The following is a 17,766-nucleotide window of genomic DNA, read 5'->3' on the forward strand; positions in this document are numbered from 1 at the left end:
AGTCGCTTCAAATTTCGTTCGAAAAGCGTCATGCAAACACAAATACGCTTTTCCTAATAGAGGTAAGACACTTCAGACACATAATCCCATACCGCCCTGGATGCGTTAGAATGAAAAGAATCTAATTATTCAAAATCTGGATCATCAGAAAAATCATCACTTGAAGAATCACTCTCAATATTTTTGGCTACCCGCTTTTCTTTGCCGCCCCTGACGCTTCACCTTTCCACATATAATCTTTCAAAGAATCTCCGAAAATATATTTTTCCACCATCTCAAAGGTCTCTTCACAGTCGAATCGTAATCTCTTAGTGTCGTAAAATTTCTGAGCCGTCTCAGGCTTGTGCTTCATAAGCTTTGCTAATTTTTCTTTCATGTCAGGATGGTTTTCGTAGAAATATGTTACCATACTCTTCCGAATAAGTGTGGTACTAGCTCGCTCCACTCCAGGAGATAAACTTGTTCATGGACTCTGGTGTAATCTTTGGATGTTTTAAATGTTGTTGTTTCTTTTCTTTTGATTTCTTATCGAGATAACATTCTTGGATTTTTTCTAGATTAAGGAAGTTTCTGGCTTTTCTTGCCAGCAGACCGACTTTTAAGATAGCTTGAAAATATCTTCATCATTTCATCGTAGTCTTCTTCTTTTGACGAGTTTGAGGTTGGTGCTTCCAGGTCGGCGCTTGATGCGTTGTCAGGCGAAGAGTTGAGGTTGGTGCTTCCAGGTCGGCGCTTGATGCGTTGTCAGGCGAAGAGTTGAGGTTGGTGCTTCCAGGTCAGCGCTTGATGCGTTATCAGGCGAACGAGGTGACGTTTGAGATGGATCCGGTACTTGGTCAGGTGAACCATGAAGCTAAGAAGAAAAGAAAAAGAATGGATATTCATTTCAAATCTTTCATTGTTGTATCCTTGAGAGCAATAGGCGCTCTGTTACTTTGGGAGAAAAAGCTATTAGTGGAGTTGCACTTATTGGAATATACGAGTTAATGAGAATTGCAAACCATTTTGAATGAAAAACTGAAAGGCCGTGTTCAGAGTTCAGACCTGAAGGTTTAAATAGTACAATGGGAATTCAATTATAATCACTTTTCTTTTGTCATCAACGATTGGCGGTCTCAACTTATCTCCTTTCCTAACTTGAAATCATGTCATCTTCTCTCTTGAGATACTTCGAAACAAAAAAGGTTTCAGGGAATCTGTCTGCAAAACACTAATTCGTGTTCGTTGAAGACATTACTGCTAGAGATGCTCCTCTTTTCTTAGTTTACAAAGAAGCACGCTTTTCACCCGCAAATTCTGATTTTGTCTATTCAGAAAACTGTGATAACATTGTAAAAACTTTTTTTTTAACCAGAGGGCGATTCCTTTTTAAACTTTGGTTTAACTAACGAGGAGCGTGCAGTTAAATATAAAAGGAATATAAAAGAAATATGTAGACCTAAAGTCTGTCCAGATATAATTGGCAGCAAGAATGTCTCTAACTTTTGATAGTCAAATATAATTATAGAAATATTTTTTGCTTGTTTTAGAGAATGAAAAGCGCTATATTTGAATGTATTTTTGGTTGAAAAATTCGCGATTTTTAGCGGTTAAATTTGCGATTGCAAAAATTGAGCTTTTTTTCTACTTATGCTATAACGTTCATTTTCACACCAGTGGTGGTTCAACCTTAGGTTAAGAAGTTTGTTAAATTTCAAGGCAAACAGAAAAGTCCTTCGGAAGTATTGGGACCCGAAATACCCCTTGGTAGCACTTTTCTGTGAAATATCAAATTTCTAACTTATTACTAAAAACGGGGGTTATGTTATCTTTTTTGAACAGTGCAATTAAAAGTTGGAAAATGTTAAGTGTTGGTGCATTGGTATCATTGATTATTTCGAAACGAAGTGAAATCACAGTATAATTGTTTTTATTGAAAAGATAAGCATGAACTTATATTACCTTTGTTATTTTTAAGTCATTAAAGAACTTTGCTAATTCCCAAAACACTAAACACAGTTTAGCTATGAGGTCAAAGAGATCGTAAAATGTGTTATGATCGAAAAACTGTTTTATCAATCATATCACTACCCCCGTTTTTAGTAATAAGTTGGAGATTTGATATTTCACAGAAAAGTGCTACCAAGGGGTATTTCGGGTCCCAATACTTCCGAAGGACTTTTCTGTTTGCCTTGAAATTTAACAAACTTCTTAACCTAAGGTTGAACCACCACTGGTGTAAAAATGAACGTTATAGCATAAGTAGAAAAAAAGCTCAATTTTTGCAATCGCAAATTTAACCGCTAAAAATCGCGAATTTTTCAACCAAAAATACATTCAAATATAGCGCTTTTCATTCTCTAAAACAAGCAAAAAAAAATTCTATAATTATATTTGACTATCAAAAGTTAGAGACATCCTTGTTTCCACTGCCAATTATATCTGGACAGACTTTAATTACTTTAAACTTAGGTCTGAACACGGCCGCATTAATTTTCTTTTGAAAAGTGATAGCGTCGTTTAATGTTTTAATCATATTAGGCAAAAGTTTGGAGATTTTGTTGGAAAACGCCTATGTTTAAACTCCACTGCTGGGGGGAGGCTCAATCATTCTTAATTATACTTACATTTTCAAATTGAGAAACTTATTGGCAATGACATGCTGAAATATTGAAGTCGCTGCTCTACATTTTAACGATTTAAAAGCACTTTTGCATCCCATAGAGAGACATTTTTTGTACGAATTAGAAAAAAAATTAGGCCTTAAAATTTTGACCAATTTAAGTACATTTTAGTAATTTGGGTACATCTTAAATGGACAACCAAACATTTTCAAAGATCCTATTTAAGGCGTACAAATTTTCGGGCAGAAACTTTCGCAATGTCGAAAATTCGTGAAATTTACGACATTTACTTTCGCGAAATTGAAGAAAAAATGTTTTTCGCAAGCATAAGCTTTCGTGAATTAGGTGATCAAAATGAAAATTTTCCCACGAAAAATGGCTTAAAAGTGATACAATGTGTCCCAAATAAACTGGTTAGTATTCTACTATATATAAAAATCCTCACAACTTACTCACAAACTAGCAAATCAATATGTCGATTTTTGCTTCGTTGTGTTTATAATTGACTTGGGAAATGAAAATGTATTGAATAGAATAAAGGAAAGAACTTCGTAATCCCAACGCAGTAGTGGAAATGTGGATTTTTATAGTATTGAATACTGACCACTTTATTCGGGACACACTGTAAATGATTTTTAATTTCTATTAAAACTGGTATTCTATGACTTCAATGAGGCTTTTATTAAGGCATAAAAATCCTACAATGACTAGTTTTTATTTTGATTTCGAAGCTTTACAGATTTTCAACTTTTTAAAATAATTTTTTGCGGGCATAAACCTTCGCGAATCGCCCCCTTAGGAATTTTTAAAGGCATTTACTTTCGCGAAAAAGGCCAAAATTTGAGAAAAAATGTCCTTTTCCATTTTGGTCATGAAAATGTTAGCAAACACTACAGACAACGGACCGCCCATTGTGCATCCGTCAATTTGTTGGTAATATTTTTTTCATTCAGCGGGTTTTCCTAAACGATTTGTATCTAGTGTTATTAGACAGTTCAATGAAAATCAAAACCTATTTGAGGAACCAAAACCATTTGTGCGTATTGAGCAACCTTATCGTCCGAAGAATGAAGGAATTTCTAAATCATTCATGTCTAAATTTCATGAGTTTACAAAGAATAAATATATGATTATAATCAAATGGAAAACAAAGAAAGTGAAAAGTCTGTTCAAGCTCAAGAGTAAAAATCCACACCTGAGTTGCAAGATCTACGTTGGCAAATGTTTGTGTGGAGAAACTTATATCGGTGAAACGGCTAGAAATGTCGAAGTTCGCTGGAGTGAACACAACTCGCTGAAAGGTAATTCGGAGCCCGCAAAACATTTAGAGAGTCATGATAATAGTCATGTATTTAACTGGAAGGATCTAATTTCGGCACCACTTAAGAGCAAAGAAAGGAAAAACTTAGAGGCTCTCCAAATCGCATTGAAAAAGCCTTCACAAAACAATCAACTAGAGACTAAGCAATTAAACTTATTTAGAAACGGCATAACGTAAATTATTTTACACTGGAACAAAAGAAAACACATTAATCGTCATGGCATCGTTGCTCCCGTGACAATTGATGTGATTTCTCAACTTTTTAACATTTCTTTATAAATTGTAGATACTTTTTCATATGCTTATGTACTTTTTACTGTACTGACGATGACGATAGTTGAAAAGCTTTTACAATAAATTGACCAAAAGTTTTTGTTTTCTTGATTTTTATCGAACATTACTTTGCATGGCATTAATCATTCATCATGTTATTCTTTTTATAACCGAGGCAATCATTAACTAAAAAGAAAGTAACACGAGCGCAATCGTGCAGCTAAAGGGGAAACAGAAATCAAATAATAAGATTTAAAACGTGGAAATATCTTTTATTTCAATAAAACTTTTTTACAAGTTTGCTCTGATGTAGTCGATGGGTCCTTGAAATCTTGATTTTTAACTTTTGATTCTTCACTTTGGCTTTTCTTTGGTTTCTTTCTTCCTCTTTTTCTGCACTCTCCTGTTTGACCATCCATTGTGGCAGAGTGCGAGCATATCGTACTTTGTAAAGTTTTCTTCGTTTAAGGTGGGGTAAACCATTGACGTTATATACGATATTTTCGTATTCAGTTTCAACACCACTAGACTCTTTGGAGTTGAGATAAATAATATCTCCAACTTGACGCTTTGGCATGGCGTGACTTGCTTGTCTGAAATCTCAGAACAGAATGATTGGCATATGTTGCAGCAAGCAACCTTTTATTTAGAGTTAACGAAAGCGAGGCTGTCTTAATTAATGCATAGAAATCAAATCTTTTGAATGCTAGTTTAAAAAGCTCCCTGGAGTGAATCTATTGAATTTTTTACGCAAATTGCGTAACTGTGGGTAGAAACAGTTTTCAACTTGACTCGGTCAAGACAAATCTTACCTATTTTTTAAATAAAATGGGCTACAATCGGTGTAGCCTTAGGGTAGCCTTCTGGTAGCTCGTCCATTTTAGCTTAAATCTGGTTAGAAGCCCGTAGCCCATCAATTTTTATCTATAAAGAAACATTTTGTGGAAACGGGTTTTGAAATTAAAGAAATACTGGGTTAGATATAAACAATCAACGCATGCGCACTTTGTATCATTTCGAACTTTGTGAATTTTTACCTATTTCTTAAATAAAATGGGCTACAATCGATGTAGCCCGGTGGGAGCCCGTCGATAGCCCGTCCATTTTAGCTTGAATTTAGTTGGAAGCCCGTAGCCCGTTCATTTATCACTATAAGGGAGATTTGCAGTGACGTAACTATTAAAATGGAAAGAGATTCGAGGCATGCGCACTCAATGCAAAATGAGACTTTGTAATTTTTAATAATTTTTGAGGAGAGGAAGCTATTCGAGGAGAAAATGATTTGCGACCAATGCAACCGTGAATCAACGAAAAACCTAATCGTGTGCAGAAATTGTGGTGGTCATCTCTCTGCAAAGAAATACTCACTCCCAGAACTGGGTGCTAAGGATAGAACAGAATCTTTATACAAGCACGTGAAGACAATTCCAAAGATACAACAAACAAATGTGAATATGTATGTGGTGAACCTGACACGACCAACCCTAACAGTTATGAGACCATTGCAGACACCCTTCGCAATCTTGGTCACAGAGGAGGTAAATTTGTCCTAAATTACTTCTCTAAAATGTCACACAAGAAACTTAGGACATTCAGATTACCAACGATAACGATCTTTATGTAATCTCTAACACCAAACTAAAAAACCTTCATTGTTCATAAAAAAACTTAAAAAGGTTGTGCTTTCCAACTTTCTTGTTCAGGAATCAAACGTTACAAAACCGGGGATAGAGAATGGATGTTTCTTGAAGCGGATGCTTCTATATTTTGTATTATGGTGGAACTAATCGACAACACGTTTGCATGTAAGGGCTGTGGAAAGAGTATGGAGAAGCAAACTACAAGGTACTATTTTCGATATTTATTCTCTAATAGCAAACAAACCTGAGACCTGTTGAACCCAGCTAATGAAAATAATGTGGTTTTGAAAAATATATATACGCAGCAGCGGACTCTTAATGTTAAGTAGATTTCAAGGCTATTATTTGTTTCTTTAGATACATGGCTGCAAAATTGATGGTCTCCCTGTAGATATGGAGTTCGACTGGATAGTTCCTTTGTCAGGTAATCTATTATCTTTTTTCTCGCCTGTTTTTTAAATGAAAAGGTGGAATGAAAAATCTCAACTTATTGCACTGGTTTCTACTAGCCCGACCTAGATAACTTCCTGACCGAATAATCGTGTTACTTTTTAGGACTGCTTCGCTTCATATTGAAATGAATATCTGCAAGGCATTTGTTGGTTGGAATTGATATATTCTTCCAAAAATTGGCAATTGACTATGGCTTTAATTCTACAAGTGCCCAGGAGTTTGTCAAAAAAGGAAGCAATCAATCACCATTACAACTGGTCTTTCATGGAGAAGATTTTATACGCTGGAGTTGACGAGTTGCTTCAACCGTTCATCAATGTAACACCCAACCTAGACTAGTAAACTAGTCGTTGAAAACAGACCCATATAAAAAAAATCAAGCTCCAAATGTACCAGATAAGCTCCAAATAAAAAGAATCGAAGGGGTGAAGTTGCGTCTCTTTTCTGAATTTCAACGACTAGAAGCTACTTCAAAAAACGTTGTTTAATTTTACAACTTTTTTTAGGTTCTGAGAATCCATCCAACTTTTTTTGACTAAATGATATTTCATAGTAACATTGAACATGGGAAAATACAAATAAATGAGAATTTCTGAAAACGCAATAAACAGAAAGAAAAATAAATGCAATCCCACACGGGTCAGACATACAGAAATCTGTATGTCTCTCTTTATGATTTTAGGTGAAGAAAAAAAGGCGTTGGAAGTAGCTTCTAGTCGGTTATTTTCTTTTTCTCTCACGCGCGCTGAATATTTAATTAGTGTTTACATTATTTGATTGACAGTTTTATTATAAGGTTATAAAAGTAATAACCGACTAGTTTACTAGTCTACACCCAACCCAACAGTGGATGGTTATTGGAATTGGAGTAACTCGCAGCACGAACAAAACAAACTTTCCAAAAACTATGTTTACTTTCAGCAAATGGTGATGAATCAGCTGATGGCTATTGCTCTTTTTTGATTGAGTTTTAGAAGAAATCATTTTGAAGGTAAGAAACTAATTTTCATCCGTTTTAGGTTAACACAGGACTTTGGGTTTGACTTACGTCGTGGGTTTGACCCTTGTACTTTTTCAGACAATGTCTGCCACCTGTATAACACAACAACAATTTCCTACAGGTATCCGAAGTGCAATGGAAGAAGTGTGAACGCTATTCTTTGGAAGAGACCATAGAATCTATCTAAAGGTACATAGAAATGTAGTTCTTTTCTTCAAATATTAAATCCATTTTGCTTAAGTGTACTATATCACATGTGTATATATTTTTACAAGCCCTGGTATACTTCAATTAAACACATGGCCACAAGCTAGCACCATCTTTTATATTTCCTAAAGAGTAACATGGTTGACTGTACTGTTTCATTCATACGGACCATGTTTTATCTGCTATCATAGGTTTATACGAATTTTGTCAAATTGAACAACGTTCTCCCTCATCGAGTGAAAACCATTTGGCTTCCCTCAGTGGCAACATCGATGACTGGAAATGAAGACAGCTGTCAAGGAGGTCTACCTATTTTTAATTTCAAATTTTTACCGTATATTTGCTAGTGCTGATTTCGTTAATTGCTAGTTATACTTTCAGACAAACGTTACGAAGGGCAAAAAGGAGTCCCAATTATTCACAAATGAACCACTTTTTTATTTTGTAGGCGATGCCTGTTTGGAAGAGATCAACAAGAAACTAAAGTATTGGTTGCCAGATACGGGGGTGCCAGACATGGAGGAATGGTTGAAAGCTATTCGTTTGCTAGAAAAAATGGACGAGGTAACAAAATGAAGTTTATTTACTTGATAACAAAACCAATATTTACCACACAAAACTTGGGTAAACAAACATTTAAAAGATAAAACACAAATTTGAATCAGCATCCCTTTCACTTTAGTCTTGCCGACCTTCGTCGTGACTGGGTGCACGTAGGGGTAGAAGTTTGGCCTTTTTTTCTTCCGTAGTTGGGTCCGCTGTTTTTGATGTGTTGCTCTTTCTGCGTTTCTTATTTGGTCCTTCCCCTTTGTTCCATACATTTTTGCCACCGTGTACAATACAAATGTATTTGATTTGTTTAATATCGTCTTTTGAGGTTATGATGTGGCCCGCACACCGAACGTGGACCCAATGGTCACGCTCATCAACTTTCTCGCATCCCATAAACATGTTGTTGATCTTAAATTCAACAGTTTTGCTGTTATCAGCAGGTGAGTGTGCGACCAGTTCACAAACGGCACATCTGCTCTGAAGAGGGCGTGGCTCACGTACTAACAACTGTTGCCTTTTGCTTTCCCGCTTCTTGGGAAGTTTCAGTATTGGAGGCATTGACTTAGGTGGATTTTCGACCGAAAGCTTCTTTTGCCACTTGACCGGCCCTTGAATTTCTGGGACCTGAAACTGTGATGAGGCTTTAATAAATGTTTCAATGTAGTTTTATCTATTTCTTGTGTAGGCCGTGCTAAAAAAGAAGTTTTTGACGCGTACCTTATTGAAAATAATTAATAACGTACCTGTACCATATTTATTGGTGGTATACTACTACTAAGATCATTTGTGTTGTTGTTGCTGTCACTTGTCACTTGAGTTTCGGTTTGGGACTTTTCCTAGTGAATTAAAAGGAAGATACACATAAAGCATAAGCTGATGCTGATATCCTATTCCTTCCTTGTATCAAACTTTTTTTGATTAGCTTAATAAAATACACCCTTTTGGCCTTGTTTATGCAACCACCTATGTCGTTAAATAAATGAAAAATGTATAATTACCATAATTCTACCATAACATTTCTCTTTCTCATCCTTGAACCGGAACTTGAGCTCATATTGAATACAGAACGTTGCACAAACAAATTTAATCTGAAAATAAAAATGTTCTCTTTTAGTTACGCAAGACTTTTATTTTATCTCGTGGTGATGAAAACACAGGGAAAAAGCAAACAATCCAGTCTGTAGAAATTGACTTTATCCGGTCCACATTTAGAAAAGCAAATTTCTTCGGACGAGGGACATAATGTTTATAATTCTGACAACCCTTTTTCAGCATAATAATTCTACCATGCACCATAATGATAAATGGTATTGTATATGACAATACGATAATTGTAAGTATGGTATAATATTTGTTTACGGTCAACATTTTGACTTACAAAAACATTTTTTTCAAGTATGCTCAATGCGAAATTAGCATGCTAAAAATTAGGGTATCTTAGTAAGATCAACTGAATGACATAAAATTTGGGGGGGGGGCGAAGAAGAAGAATTGGATGAAGAACTTATTTACTTCGAAGACACCATCAAAGAAACACAAGACTGTTAAAATGAATGTTATCTTAAGTAAACGTCAATTCCCAATGAAAATAGTATTCATCACTAAAAAAGAACGCGAAGATGCAAACAATATAGACAAGCTGACAATCAAGTACTTTAATCGTAGAAATTTTAGCGAGACTAATTTTGGCGTTTTGGTGAGTTTTCCCTATTTTCGCTAAAATAAATCTCGCTAAAACACGCCGAATCGGCAGATCGCTAAAATTTACCCGCGCAAAATTTCTGTTTATAATTGCCTTGATACATTTTTATCAATAGGACGGGTTTCTAGCAAAGAAATGCTTGAAAACGATGTTAGTCAATAATGTAATACCAAGTATTCGCTAAAATTTATCCACGCGAAATCTTTTGAAATCGGGATTCGCTGAAATAATCCAAAAAAAATCTAGATTTTCTTGACTCGCTAAAATTAGTCTCGCTAAAATTTCTACGATTAAAGTATACATTATATATTTTCATATATTTTCTATATCTGCTGACCCCCGCCTCTAGTTTGAGATTCACGTATTTAGTAACTTGACTAGAATCGCCTCAAATTTATAAAAGGGCATGACGAGGGTACTTATCTCTGAATTAAAGAATAGTAAAGACAGGTATATTTGATGCCGAAATAGCGAAAAGATTTTATAGGATCACGGAAATTCCAAAGTACACAGGCCCCTTGTTTAATAAAAAAATTTTGTACGCCCTAAGAGAGATACGAGATGTGCTAATACTTTTAATTATTCTTATACTTAGGCAATTGGAAGAACGACGACCAAAAACTTGTACTTAGACGATGCAAATTAAAAAAGATAGATGGATTTTTGAATTTTTTAAAATCAATCCTTGGTATAGAAATCGAGGAGTCTTAAAGAAATGAAAATTATAAATGATTTAGTAGGGGGAAATTTGTAAAATCGCTCGATTTTTTTAGTCAAAGCATTAGTTTACATTTTTGGAAAGCTAAGGGGTAGGGGAATCAAAATAACTTGGGTGCCAATTTTTTTTCGAACACTTTGGTGTGATTTTCGGACAAATACGACGGTCTCAGGCAAAAATCATAGAAGAAAAAAATTAATGAAAATTTTAGCTTGAGAAAACGGAGACCTGTTGTATATTTTTGAAAAGCTCTAAGATAATTAAGATGAGTGATAGATTGCGAGTATAGGTGATTTCGGTACCTAACTTTAGATATTGAGCTTCCAAAAGCGTAAAATCTGGACAAAACAGCTGTTTCTGACTGAAAAATACTGAAAACACTGTTTTAAGGGTTAATATCTCGAGTTGTTAATTTGCTGGCTATTTCATCATACACACTTGAGTCCCCATAGCTCGAAACAGGGGGGTGTTTCGTCAATATAATTAGAATTCCCGTTACTATTCTATCAAATTTACTGACCCTTCCCCTTAGGGAACCCTAAAAATGATTCATGATTTAAGCTTGTTCTCGCCGTTCGTTTTTGGACTATACAGAGACTCAGTGGCATAAATACCATACCTTCCTGAAAATTGTATTTGTTAACCTCTTATACTTTCTACAATCCAGTAAAGATTCCTTACTCAACTTCTTGATTATTCTAGACGCTGTAAAGCAAAATTAGGCGGTCACTTTATGAATACAGTCAAGGTTTTATCACCGGAGAGTAGGTTTCGGTTTTTAATCTCTCTACACTTTAGTAACGGAAATGCTGTTTGTATAGCATCACATTTAAAGCACTCCCCATGTCATAGATCCGGTGGGACCCCACTAAAGAAAAATCTCATAAATCTTCTCAATTAGAAATTCACTAGTCTATTAAATACAATGCCGTTATAATTTTGCTAATTTCATGATTTTAATTTAGCTGTCAAGTATTATAAAGTAAAAAACCCTTGTACCTAAATTTTAGCGGTAACCCGAATTACAAATCGAAAATTTGAAAATTCAATAGGAAAATTAAATGACCTTGCTATTTCGTGGTCGTCCGTGGAAGGTGATAATCAGACGGACAAAATTCTAAACAATGACACCTACTTTTTCCCTTTGTTGTACTATTTTTCTTGTTTTTAAGTAGCCTAAAATTTTTCCTACAAGCATCTTCCTTTACACGATATCAATTTTGACACCGAAAATTTACGTTTCTACTTTCTCACGATATTTATTTACCAGATAAGAACTTCTTTCACTTTCTGTCTGAGATGCCACAATTTATCAAAGCTACTCAATTCAGGGCTGTTTATGAGAGATAAATTTAAATGCACATTAAAGATTTAAAGTGAAGTCTATTGTCAATTTACTTACTCTGATTTAGGTACTAGACACACGTGTGTTTTCGGATGTCAGCTCAGTAAGATGCACTATCCTTGTCAAACACGTTTTTTTATAATCATGCATAAAGACAATTGTCGAATCTTGCATTCGGACGTCGACGCTAGGGAATTGATTTCGTTGCAAGTCTCCTGAGAACCAAAAGTAATTATTTCGATGCGGTGTCAAGTTTGGTTTCACGTTTTGCTACTAATTAATGACATCATCGATCCAGAATTTCTTTGCTCTTCACGTAGTGCTACTTTCATGTTGTACAAGAACGAAAGTTTTTCGTTGTAGATTGTGGCTGTTATGTGAAACAATTTGAACATTTACAAAAAAGAAAAGTTTTCTTTCATACTTAACTTTCCTCAGTCTCTTTTTGAGAAGTTTTCTATTTTACGTTTTTTCTCAAGAACGAAAAGAAGCTTCGTTGCTATGCGTTACTATGCCCGCGCTCGACTACTACTTCTTAATAGATTTGTTGATTCGGAAATCGAGTGCATAGTAATTATTTCACGGCAAATTTTTACTTTGCAAAAAGTTAACATAAGTCTAGGCTGACAGACATTAAATATCTTCACTATTTATATATATTATATTTTTTGTTATTATTATTATTTTTTCCCTTTAAATTTTTTATTTTTTATAGCTTAGTTTCCCTGGCGATATCATTTAAGTGCCTAGCGGGGGAGGGGCTATCTATTTCACTGTATTCGTTTTGTAAGTAGTATATGTTCGTAAGTGTAATGTAGTTTCCTAAATTATAAAGACATTTTCTTTCAAAGCTTACCTAATCCTACGCTCACTTTTCCCGCATGAAACGATCCGAGCAGTTAACCTCCAAGCAGGCCTTGATTGCTTTCATGCATTCCATGCATGTGCTATAAAGAAAGGGAATACAGTTGAATCTCTCTAATTCGATCTTCATGGGAAACTTTCTTCGAATTAGAGAAAGATTAGAATTACAGAGAGTAAATTGAACCATTTTCCAGCTAAGGGACCAATATTTAGTTCAAAATATACCCCGTTCTCGCATATCCCACTGGCTTTGGTACCCTTCCCACTGAAAACAAATAATCTATAACCTTAAACTATCGTTCCAGATAAAAAGAAATAGTGAATTTATAATAGCTACCTTGTCATCACTTTTTCATTCATAGCATTTGGACCTAACTTTCTCTTGATGGTTTTCACCAGCCGGATGTAATGCTCGCATTGCAAATCCAAAGGTATGTTGTGTCCTTAAAGTAAAAGTGATTGACATAAATATACAAATACTGCTATATTTATATTAATCTTCTTTCCATTATCCAACAAAGCAGATGATTGTTTAGTTTCCTTATCTTTTTCAGGTCATTTTTCAAAAATCGAAAGGATTCATTTTATGGATCGAAAACATGTTTGTTGGAAACAGAAGACACCTGCAAAAGGAACAGTCAGGTAGATTATATTACCTTTCCCGTTTTTGTTTCTACAAGTACGGTTCCACATTAGGCTGTAAGCGTCTTTCTCACTTAAAAGGCAATTAAGCTGCAAAATCAAATAAAACGTCTCCACATTATATTTTATGCTATGTGGTCCATCTTTGAAGAAGTATGGGTACAGGAACTTCCAACACCTTATTACTCTGTCTCCATCTCCTTCTTTCCCTGCATTGGAAAATTTTTCCACAGAGCTTAATACTCCATCAGTGCATTCTGATAATTAAACATGTCATCTTGGATCTGAAAGATAAAAAAATCCTATGGTTAGGTCTCATACGTGTGAACCATAACTTCAAGATTTAAATCAAATCATTTTTTATTTAAAAAATATTAGCCATTAAAAATATCTTGATATCGTTTTTTACTTGATGTTCTTTCTGTAGAGGTGTGCGAAGAGATTTTCCAATGAACTCAAAGAGTTTGTCACACAAGTTACACTTGAATTTTCCTTCTACACTAATGAATTCAACTTGCTTCTTTGTAAGATAGTCTTCGGCAGTTGACGAACGTAGAATGTAGTTGTCAACAACCTCTGTGCAGATGCTCTCCAACTTTCTGCAGAAATAATAAGAATAATAGTAATAATAATGATAATTTATCATCAGTGAAACATTTTTTTAAAATTGAAGATGTCTTGCGAAAAGATTCTAATAAATAACCCTTCCAAAAATCTAACCTCCTTTTTTCTTCTGGTGAAGCCAACTTTTCAAAGTAATCCACATTAAAAGATTTGGTCATTTCGTCGACGTCACTGATTTTTAGTATATCAAGGCCGGCTGCGATAACTCTAGCTTTGAATTCAACGTCAAGAAAGCTTTTCACAGCGGAATAATGCTTTTTGACTTCTGTTGCCACGTTTCTAGGTCGATGAAGGACTTGTCAGACCCCAAGGTACATTTGTCCGGGAATGAATTCTTGAAGAAATGATCCATGGCATACTAAAATATAATGTTATCGCAATCAATAGTAAAGATGTTCATATTATGATTTTTTGTGATGCTAGAATTAGTAGAAAACCGTAAGAGCCATTTAAAATACCCAAATCTATTCTTAACTGCAATATTTTCATGTCGAAATGAAAATCAGCCACTTTGCAGTACATTCCTTCAAATCTTTCTTTTGCGTCAAATGCGCCAGCTGATTGGAATATTACATTTATACATCGCTCAATGGTTAGCTGATCTCCGACAATTGCTTTTTCCGTGAATGTTATGTCATCCCCTTTCCCCGAAGTTGACTAGTATTGTTGGAGATCTTCGAGAACCTTTCTACACCTTCATTTGTATTTTCATTCTCATATATTATACCCAAGAATACCTGAAATTTACAGATATAAAAAAGTCAAGTTTTAAAATCTAAGATATATCTTGCAATGTCTGCTTCTCTAATCTTAACATTGTAAAAGACATGTATTCTTAGTTGCACATAATGCATACTTTTTACGATTTGGAGGATTTTTAACGTTTGAATTATCATGATATTAAGCCCAATGCTCGGGATAATTTTCTAAGATTTCAGCCAGGATTTGACTTTGAAACGTGAATAACCCAAATAACCCAAATCTTAGACTTACAGTGTCACTCTTTTTTCTCACTTCTTTGGAATGATCGTGGCGGATGTGACGGATTACTTCAGACTGGGATGGTTTCAAGCACTTTACGTGTTCAGTCAAGATTCTTGATACTAACACGATATAATTTAGACGTTGTTTTACATGTTCGGCTGGAGAACAAAGAAATGAACTGTTATCCAATTCGTCAATGGTGCATTTTGGGTGCGTTCCGCTTAATTCGTCAGGTGGAGTGACTCTATCAAAAACAGCAAGTTTCGCAGTATGGTGTGTGCTGACGTTTTGGTTGTTCTCGTTCATGTCTGACACTTTATGGGTAGTATCCAAATTGTCGATAACAGCCTTGAAATCTTTTTCAGTGGCTATTGTGGAAAAGAAATAAGATTACTACATAAAATACATTACAACGGAACTATTATAATGCTCGAAAACAAAACTTTTATAAGACTGAAACTTCTGCGATGAATATAAAGAAAGGTTGATTTACGACGTACAATTGAACGGGAATTGAGCTCCCAGGATTTTTTAGCGGACTTTTCATCGGACTTTTCAGTATTGGAAATGCTTGGTTGTTCAACCGTGGTGATTTCAAAGTTAACAACAGACTGTATAGTCGCAACGGAAATGGAGTGATCGCCAGATCTTTCAGTCCTGTTGATTCTGGAGTTGACGTCGGACCTTTTGGGTGTAGAACCTGTGTAAATAAGAAAGGGTTTTCAACGTACGTAGCTTTATGAAATGGTGTAGATAAATATTAAAATCATTCTGACTATGGAAAAAGTTGAAAATTAAATGATATTGTTACCAGATATTGGTGGAGCGACCATTTTCTCAATAACGGATTCTTCGTTTAGTTTCTAAACGAACCAATACTGTAAAGTAATAGATTTTGTGAAGGCTAACTTTCGCAGATTTCGTGAATTAATTCTGAATTTTTAATTTGAAAATGCGTCATCCCTTTAATCATATAAAAAAAATTCTAAAATTGTCCAAAGACGATATCCAATGCTCATTGACGATAAAGAAAGTAAATGTAAACAACTAGTATGTACATTTTCGTAGTATAAATCCACGAAATCGTGAAAATATTATCCCAAAAGGTGTCATCTGCTGAATCTAGCCCTTGCAAAATTAAATCATTTTAAAGTTATGTAAGCTGCCTTTAATAATGACGTTTCACCATATTCCACTCAAAATTCAATTAGTAGCACTAGAAATTAGCGTGACAATTAAGTAGTATCCTACCCAAAGTTGTGTTCTTCTCGATAGACAACTCAACATGTTTTTCAAAAATCTCCAAGTTAGTTTGGTTGAGAACGTCTAAAAATATGATATATTTTTTAAACATAAAACAATAGACCTTTTCATAAATTACGTCACGAACATCACTTGCCTTGTTTTGAAATTATTGCCATGGTGATTAACTCCCAGCGGAATTTATTGCAGCTACTTTCTTTCATAAAAAATCATTTAATGTTTCAAGGGAAATTTGTTTGAATACGAGACAAGTGATGTTCGTGACGTAATTTATGAACAGTTCTATTCGTGTAAATTTTCATAGTTATTGTACATTTTTTAACTAAATGATGATTCTCGTGTAATTTTTAATAGTTCGTTCGAATTTGTTAAAGAATAATAAACCAAACCTAGGCACTGTCTTAAATTTAACTATGACTCTATAATGAGTGTTAATTTAGAGGAATTGATAGAGCTTTCGAAGGTATTAAATTTTACCTGACAAAGGAATCTTTGGGCCTATATTATCCATTTTCCGATACTTTGCCCATCTCGTTGTTTCTCGTTTTTTCACGACTTTGACCTCAGTCTCTTTAACACCTTCCTTCTCAAAAATACGCCTCCGAACCATATCGTCATGACCTTCCCCAAATTCGTCTTCTTATTGTAAGGATTACTCACAAGAAGTTTAAGGGCACCGAAACGATTTAATAAAGACTGAAAGAGATTATAGAGAGATACATAATATTTTTCGCTTTGTTTCTAGTCTCAATTTCTCTTGATTGGCAAAATTTGGACCCTGATAGATTATTTCCCAAACCTAACCTGAAAAAAGGTTGGAATGACCACATGTAGACCATGCCAGATAAAATTTATAATTTTGCGACCCCATCAGACATTTTTGGACCTTTGAATTACGGGTTGGTCTAAAAAGCAGGGTAGCCAATGGGGTAGCCAATTGGGCTAGGTTATGGGGTACCTCTTTTTGCCTAAACTTTTGAAATCTGAAACCTGTTTTCATGTGGAAATAACTATACAACATCTTGTTAATGATTCCATGTAATAAAATTTAAGATTCCTTTCGAACTTCAGCCACAATAGCCTTTTTTCCAAAGGTACTGAACTTTGTTACTTCTCAAGAGACCTGGCGCCATTTTGTCTTCCTTCGTGGCTTTGTTTGAAAATTTACAGACCCGAATAAAAAATATATACAAAACAGTTTTTAATGTTTTAGATTTAGATTTTATTTATGTTTTTAATTGTTATTTCCGTGAAGCTGTAATTCGATGATAATATTTTTGGAATCGCCTTTGGGCCGTATGATCTCTAATCTTGTCATATCTTAACAATCCTTTGTTATTGAATCTATTGTTTAATTTATATCATGTTTAGATGTTTCAAACAATTAATTCATTTCAAAAATTTTTAATATGGCAGCTTATAATAGGTACAAAAAGTCTTTTGAAATAGCTCTATTATAATGAAGCTCTATTTCTTACTCCTCGTGCATTAACACGTGGTAATTTATATCTTTGTTTATCTTTGTAATCGTACATGATCAATCTAAGTATCAATCAGATTCGTGCTCCCTGGTCA

This window comes from Clytia hemisphaerica, unplaced genomic scaffold, assembly GCF_902728285.1.
Source record: "Clytia hemisphaerica strain Z4C2 unplaced genomic scaffold, Clytia hemisphaerica genome assembly, whole genome shotgun sequence".
In the NCBI taxonomy this organism is placed as follows: Eukaryota; Metazoa; Cnidaria; class Hydrozoa; order Leptothecata; family Clytiidae; genus Clytia; species Clytia hemisphaerica.